We start from the raw sequence: 7,164 nt of genomic DNA on the forward strand, positions 1-7,164 counted from the left end.
AAACTGCTCGAAGGCAATCTCCACAAGCATCACATTGGAGCTCAAATGGTTTTTGAGAGATCGAGTAGTGTAAGCATTGGTTGAGAGGTAAGTTTTTCTTTAAGCTTCTCAAAAGAATTTTTCTCTTTAGCAGTTCATATGTACTTAACATTTTTCTTGGTCAAGTCATGTAGTGGTCCTCCTATTTGGGAGAATTTAGCTATGAAGCGTCTTTAGTATGCACACATACCAATAAAGCTTTGCAGCTCATGTAGATTCCTTGGGTTAGGCCATCCTTTTGTCACCTCAAGATTGGTTGTATCCATACGGATACCATCGTGAGAGATAATACGACCTAAGTATTGAATCTCGAGTCCTACCATAGCCCGAGCAATATTTTGTGAGCAAAGAAAAACTCAAGCGAAGATCTATAGTTTCCATTGTACATGAAGCACTATTTCAAAAATAATCATAAACCTTCATGGCACCTCACATGAGGATTTTAAACCTTAACCAAATCCATCAAAACAATACATACTACTTATCCACAATCCAAAATATTAGAACATCTACAGTTTTGGTATTATCACCGCTCGAAAAAATAATAAAAAAGGCCATAACCATTATGCTTCCTCTCACGAAAAACAAAGCAAAACAAATAAAGTACTTTTTTTAAAAATTGGACATAGTCTCCCTTGTATATGAAGCACTATTTCAAAAATAACCATAAACCTTCACGGCACCTCACATGAGGATTTTAAATCTTAACCAAATCCATCAAAAGAGTACATACTACTTATCCACAATCCAAAATATTAGAACATCAGTAATTGTGGTATTATCACTGCTTGAAAAAATAATAAAAAAGGCCATAACCATTATGCCTCCTCTCACGAGAAACAAAGTAAAACAAACAAAGTACTTTTTTAAAAAATTGGACATAGTCTCCCTTGTACATGAAGCAATATTTCAAAAATAACCATAAACCTTCACGGCACCTCACATGAGGATTTTAAACCTTAACCAAATCCATCAAAACAGTACATACTACTTATCCAAAACAAGACATGAATTTGAATTTTAACATCCACCAATGTTATAAATCCATTGTTCTTATGATGACTCGCACTCATCATCGATGAATACGTTATGTCTCCGATACCTCTCAGGGATGCAAGAATTGTATCGCGTATCAGCTGCCATGGTTCTAGCCATCTGCTCTGCGTAGACCGGCAATGCACTTCCATTAAAAAAAAAAGATTGTGAAGTTAAACACCAAACAAGTAATATAGGAAGTATCGATGATCAATAAATACCAACACTAATACAAAAATAGTGACAAAAAAGATGAGAGCAATGTCAATGTCAAAAGGAAGAGGGGCCCTCACTAGTCGTCAAAGGGATTGACACGCGATGGCATGTCACTCTCATCATCAATATCTAAAGAGGTGGACGCCTCCTCTCTGCCCTGCTTTCTAGGGCGAAGCAACGGTAACACATATCCTGAAATCAGTGGCTCATCAATGTCAACTGCAACACATGCTCGTCCTGAAGCCAAGCAAGCTGCTAGTACAGGGGTTGTGCCACATCCAAGCTCCAAACAAATACCTCCTCATCGGCAAAGCATCTCCACAAAACATGCAATGAAAGAATGGCTCCGTTGCAGTCCTCCTCGCAATGTCTCGCCTGATAATGATCTAACCTAAGAGAGCTCCGGAAGGTGATGCACCATAAAAGAATCCGAAGAGTGCATACCAAGACAGGAGAACAAGGCAGCACTTTCTGATACAAAGCAAGGTGGATGCATACCCACTCTGTGAATCATAAATAGCATAGATCAATTACACTGCAAAACAAGACACACGATTAGAGCAAACAACAAGACAAAGTGCTGAAATATTGATGTAAAAACAAATGTATCACCTCCACACGACCACCAAAACTCTCCACATAACCATATGCTCCATGATGGAGCACTAAAATGCGACGATGAACCACCATCTCCGAAGCACGAGAAAATCTCTCCACCCAACCAACGGCCTCTCCTGTTATTTTAACTAGATATCAATAATAAATACCACAAATATTACAATTTTTTTGCATGAATATAAACAAGATAGACCTGCCAAAGAAACCATGATCAACAGCCATCCACTATCCGCCAATGTCGAGAATGCCAAATGAACACCAACACGTACATGATCCTCAGTGAAAATGTCCCAACGAGGTGAAGTAGAGGAGCCTAAGAGGGACCCACCAAATGGAAGATCTAAGAAAATCAAATCTGCAGCCCATGAAACTGATTTCGTGCCGTGGGTATACAAGATAGAGTCAGAGCGTGCCCGCACAAGATGCTCGTGTACAGGGACCCATGCAAGATTACGAATCCCCGCCCTATAGTCTGCAGCAATGGCAATGTAGTCCCCAACAATAGCCATGCATCGAGTATCCATAGAACTAGAGAGACAATGAGATGGAGACTCCATAATATAAACAAAAGAGATACTCCTTCGAGCCACGATCGTGCCAGGAGCAACTGAGACATTACAAGGAGGTTTAGTAAGCCATGCATCAACCACGTGGAAGGAAAGCATTAACAAATGCAATTGTAGTTTACCTGGAGGTGGCTCCACCTCCTCGCCAATGATCTGATCCACAACCCTGTCCTTTTCCTTTTGTGAGTTGCGCATTGCTAAAATAGATAACTTCAAATCAGAGCACTATAACTTTTAGATAGGCAAATATGAGCATGATCAAACATACCTGCACGACTCTCTTCTACTATGTCTATCGGAGGAACCTTCATCGCAGCATCCTTCGATATCATCTCTTGTAGCTCTCTTTCACGTCCAAGAACATGGCCCTTCTCCATATCTATCCACCATGGACAATTATCTATCTCCCAAAGAGTCAATGTGTGCATAGTAGAGGGATACATGCTTGTGTCTTGGATCGCTAGCTGAGTCCACTGTCTAGCCAGAAAGGGCATGGCAGGCAAGACACTCTTGGCAACCAAGAACATGAAGAATCTACAAAGGTCAATTAGGTGACACAAATGTTACGAAACAATAACAACGAATATTATATATCTAAGTCAGTTAGTGATTCACCTGAAAGCCAAACGTTGTGCTGCCATTCTCAATGTATCCACCTTCTTTAATGCCTGCTTATCGATATCCTTAGTCTTCACTCCAAGAGACATCTCTATTGGAAATAGATAGGGCCTCACCTCAAATTTAATTTCTTCAAAGTAGAATGCAAGAGTGCAGTCATGCTGCAAAGGCACAACGGCTGGCACATCCAAAAGATCAGACACAATCTGAAATGCCCTCTGAAAAACCCGAGCCAAAAAACCCTCTCTACGAAGCCAGCTACAATCCCAAATAAAAAGAGGAGACAAAGTTAGACTTTTATATAAATGCATGATATATTTAGTACTTTTAATCTTAGCTATACTTACATGCGAAAGACGTGATCTCCCTTTTTCAGACCATATGCACTCCTTGTAATCTTGTCTGCTTCTAATAATGAAACCCAATGAATCTTGTTTTGCACAGGGGCATCTTGAAGTGCTATTAAGTTCAGCTTCTCCAACGTAGCCCAACTATCAAGACCCTATTTCAAAGACAAAACTCTTGCTAGCCAATCCGTCCCAAGATTGGGATCAACAATGTTAAGCAACTGAAAAATTCAATAATGCATATGACAAGTACTTAAGTAACCTTTTTCACGTTTTTCTCAAGAGAATGCCATGAATTCATGTTATCTACATACCTTTCCAATTCGATCCTGATATTTGTGAGTAATCTCCTCACAAATTCTCTCTTCTTCTTTCTGATGCTCTTCCGCAGACAAGCTTTGTTTGATAAGAGCAACTCGCTTTTCTTTTTCTTTTGTCATTTGAATCTAAAATTAAATATACGTTAATAAGCTTTGAAATCATGCATTTAAATGAGAGTAAAAATCATTTAGTCTGACACATACATCATAGACCAATTTGCCAAGGTACCGTCGAGTAAGTGGATACCAAGGTTCTATACCTTTGGCATTCTTCTTCCGTACAGCGGCAATAAGTTTTTGATCTCTATCTGGCAAACCCTTTAGATACATTTCATGGTCCGCTGTACAAATATGTGTCGTATTGACAATCTCATCACGAAGATGAGTGACAACAAGAGCATGAGTGTTCATGCTGCATTGAAAGACCAAAAAACCAGTTGATACTCACATTCAAGTGTTAGCAAAGATAGAAGAAACATCAACACTTACAAGTTCATTCGTTGTAAACTGCTTAGCAAGGCAATCTCTGGCACCTTAGTGGGATCTATAATGGTGCATAGGACTCGACACTGTTTCTCCTTTGAAGTGGAGAACTTCTCTTTCATTGCTTCCCTCCAAGCCACGGTGCGATGATTCCGTTCCCAAACATAGAACATGTGATTTGTAAGATCTTGAAACTTTCTTTGTTTTTTTAACTCGGCTTCAAATTCTTCATTGATTTCATTTCAAAGAGGATCCCATGTAGCCTTTATCTCATCTAGAACATTCACAAAGTCAAACTTAAAACAACATTCACAGCACATGGACATCAATACAAAAATGAAAAGTGTTAACACATACCATTCACAAAACTCTCCTCTCTTTTGCATGTTACCAAAGAGACAATGAATGCTCCTTTCTCTGGCATATAACCTTCTTTTGCAAAGGCCGCCTTCAATCCACTGAGATCATCTCTCAAACCTCTCACTCTTGCATATGGAATCAATCTACATAAAGGAATGGAGGGACAATCAAAGCAACTAAAAACACGTGTGATTTCAAGGATGTATGCACCTCTATGCATAAAGATATTTTGCTCATCTTCCATCTCAGACGCTGCGGTAACCTCATCCATTATCTCCCATGGAACAATCTGTAAACCATTCTCCTCGGGGGCTAAAGTATCATCAACTTCGTGTAGAGAGCTCTGTCCCATTTCCATGGAAAGAACCTCCTCACCTTGTGTCTCAATTTCCTCTATCATGTCGGTAGTTGAGACTGAAGATATTTGATCACTAGCATCTACCTGGCCATAAAGAGAAGCATTGTTACTCCTCCCCCTTCGTGATCTTCCACGTGGTTTCGGGTTGTTTCAACATCAACAAGAAACATGGAGACAATAATTTTACAAAAGAGTCAAATTATATATGGCACCATATTGAAATAAAACACAACAGAAATCTTTAAGAAATTTGGACAGTGCTACCTTTGTACATAGAGCATTATTTCAAAAAATACTATAGCCCATAATGGCTTCTCACTTGAAAAAATTTGGTGTTTAAAATTCTTTCATAAACATAATTCATGAAGCATAAATTAAGGTCCACACACCTATGGCCACACACCTATCAACCAAGCATTAATTTAGGACCTTAAACATAGTGTATCTTTAGCCCAACACAAATCAACCTAATGTATCTGTTTTAAAGATCTTAAACATAATGTATCTTTAGCCCAACACATAATGTATCTTTTTTATAGATCTTAAATGTATAGGTTTTTTCTAATTTAAGCTCAATTAAAAGATGTTATACAAACTACCTAATTAGCCAGGGTCTTTATACATCAAATGCATACAGAACAAGCTGATATTAAATTGAGCAATATTCCCCTTCAAAGCCAAGCTAATATAGAAGGGAAATGTTAAGCTAAGTTCAGGATGGATTGAGCATCAATGAGCACCTTGTAGGTGGATGACCCCTTCGAGCCAACTCGGAGTTTCGGCCAGCCATTGACACCTCTCAAAGACCTTTCTAAAGCCGGAAGCTAAATGAACTTGCAGAACAATTTGCCTTGCTGAACGATTTGCTAAATGCCACGGACCTACTAAATGAACTTGCAGAACAATTTTCCTTGCTGAACGATTTTCTTTTCTGAACAATTTGTGGCTATCTGAACCACCGCGCGCCGACCGCGCTCCTACGGCCAAGGAATCGCCTGAACAATTTGCCTTGCTGAACTGCGCTTGAGCTGCTGAAAGCTGAACGCTCTGAACTGGCTGAACGCCTGTACTGCTGAATGCTGCGCGAACACCTGAGCCTGAAAATTATGCCTGAACTGCTGCGCCTGAACGCGTGAGCCTAAGAGCTGTGCCAGAACGCCTGAACCAGCTTGCCCTGCTCGTTCTGCTATGTTTGAACTACCGCGCGTCGGCGCGCGCTCCTACGGGTAGGTTGCGTACGGCTCCTCGCACGCACGCTCTCAAGCAGAAGCGCAACAGAGAAACCGGTTTAGGTAGGACATTACACAGAGGCAGGGCTCGGTAAAAAACTTTTTTCCAAAACTTGACAAACCTTCGTATATGGACCAAGATAGCTAAATTGACAAATTTTGAAGGTTTTTACATCAAATAACACCAAAAATTTTAATGTTAATTTCAAAATTTGTAGGTTTGGATTATACTTAACCTAGGTTTTTTTCGAGCACTGCGTGAAAGAGGTCCTATTGTAAAAATTTTAAAAGATTTTGGACATAAGTCATGCTACTTAGAGTACCAATATACTAGATTTGACAGATTTTTAATTATTGACAAGATTTTAAAGAATTTTTTAGATTTTGAACCGGATTTGCTTAACGTTCGGTGATCATCTTTTATGAATGCAAGCCGTCTGCACCGCTTTTTGAGAATGACGCCCGAAATAACGACTACCATCTATACCTGATGTTATTTATCAGTTTAGACTCTACACTCACCTTAACTTCTCTAAGACGATTGCTTCCAATGTCTAGACACATTACAGTGTTCGGACCACAAGTTGGTCAAAAGCTTGTCCTTATTTTTGAAGGCAACACATATGCGCTTTCTCTCATTTCTGTGAAACAGCATTTTGAGTTAACTAATGCGTTTACTTTACATCCACTTACACTAAGTGGAGGACAGGTAAAAATGGAAGTTACTGAGTCTATTAGTGGTGAAGAGGTCTTCCTTCTGAATCATGATGTCTGTCAATTATTCAAGGTTCGCTTGTCAGTTCCTGAACTTGACATTGGAATTAAGGCTCCTCCAGTAATTGTCGATTTAGAATCAGATGCCGAGTCACGTGGCTGCTCTAGCGTACTTGATATTATACGCTCAATGCCTTTGCAGAGCAACTTGTACTTGGCCCTGAAACAAGCTAAAGATATCATTCAAGTTCAAGAGCTTCC

At 39.6% G+C, this 7,164-nt stretch overlaps 1 pseudogene; it reads right to left on the reverse strand.

Annotated features, from left to right (window-relative positions):
* Positions 1–1,092: 1,092 nt before the first annotated feature.
* Positions 1,093–6,753, reverse strand: LOC147418852 (uncharacterized; annotated as a pseudogene).
* Positions 6,754–7,164: the final 411 nt, after the last annotated feature.

The sequence above is a fragment of the Adiantum capillus-veneris genome, chromosome 29, assembly GCF_014529385.1.
Source record: "Adiantum capillus-veneris isolate H3 chromosome 29, ASM1452938v2, whole genome shotgun sequence".
Taxonomy (NCBI): domain Eukaryota; kingdom Viridiplantae; phylum Streptophyta; class Polypodiopsida; order Polypodiales; family Pteridaceae; genus Adiantum; species Adiantum capillus-veneris.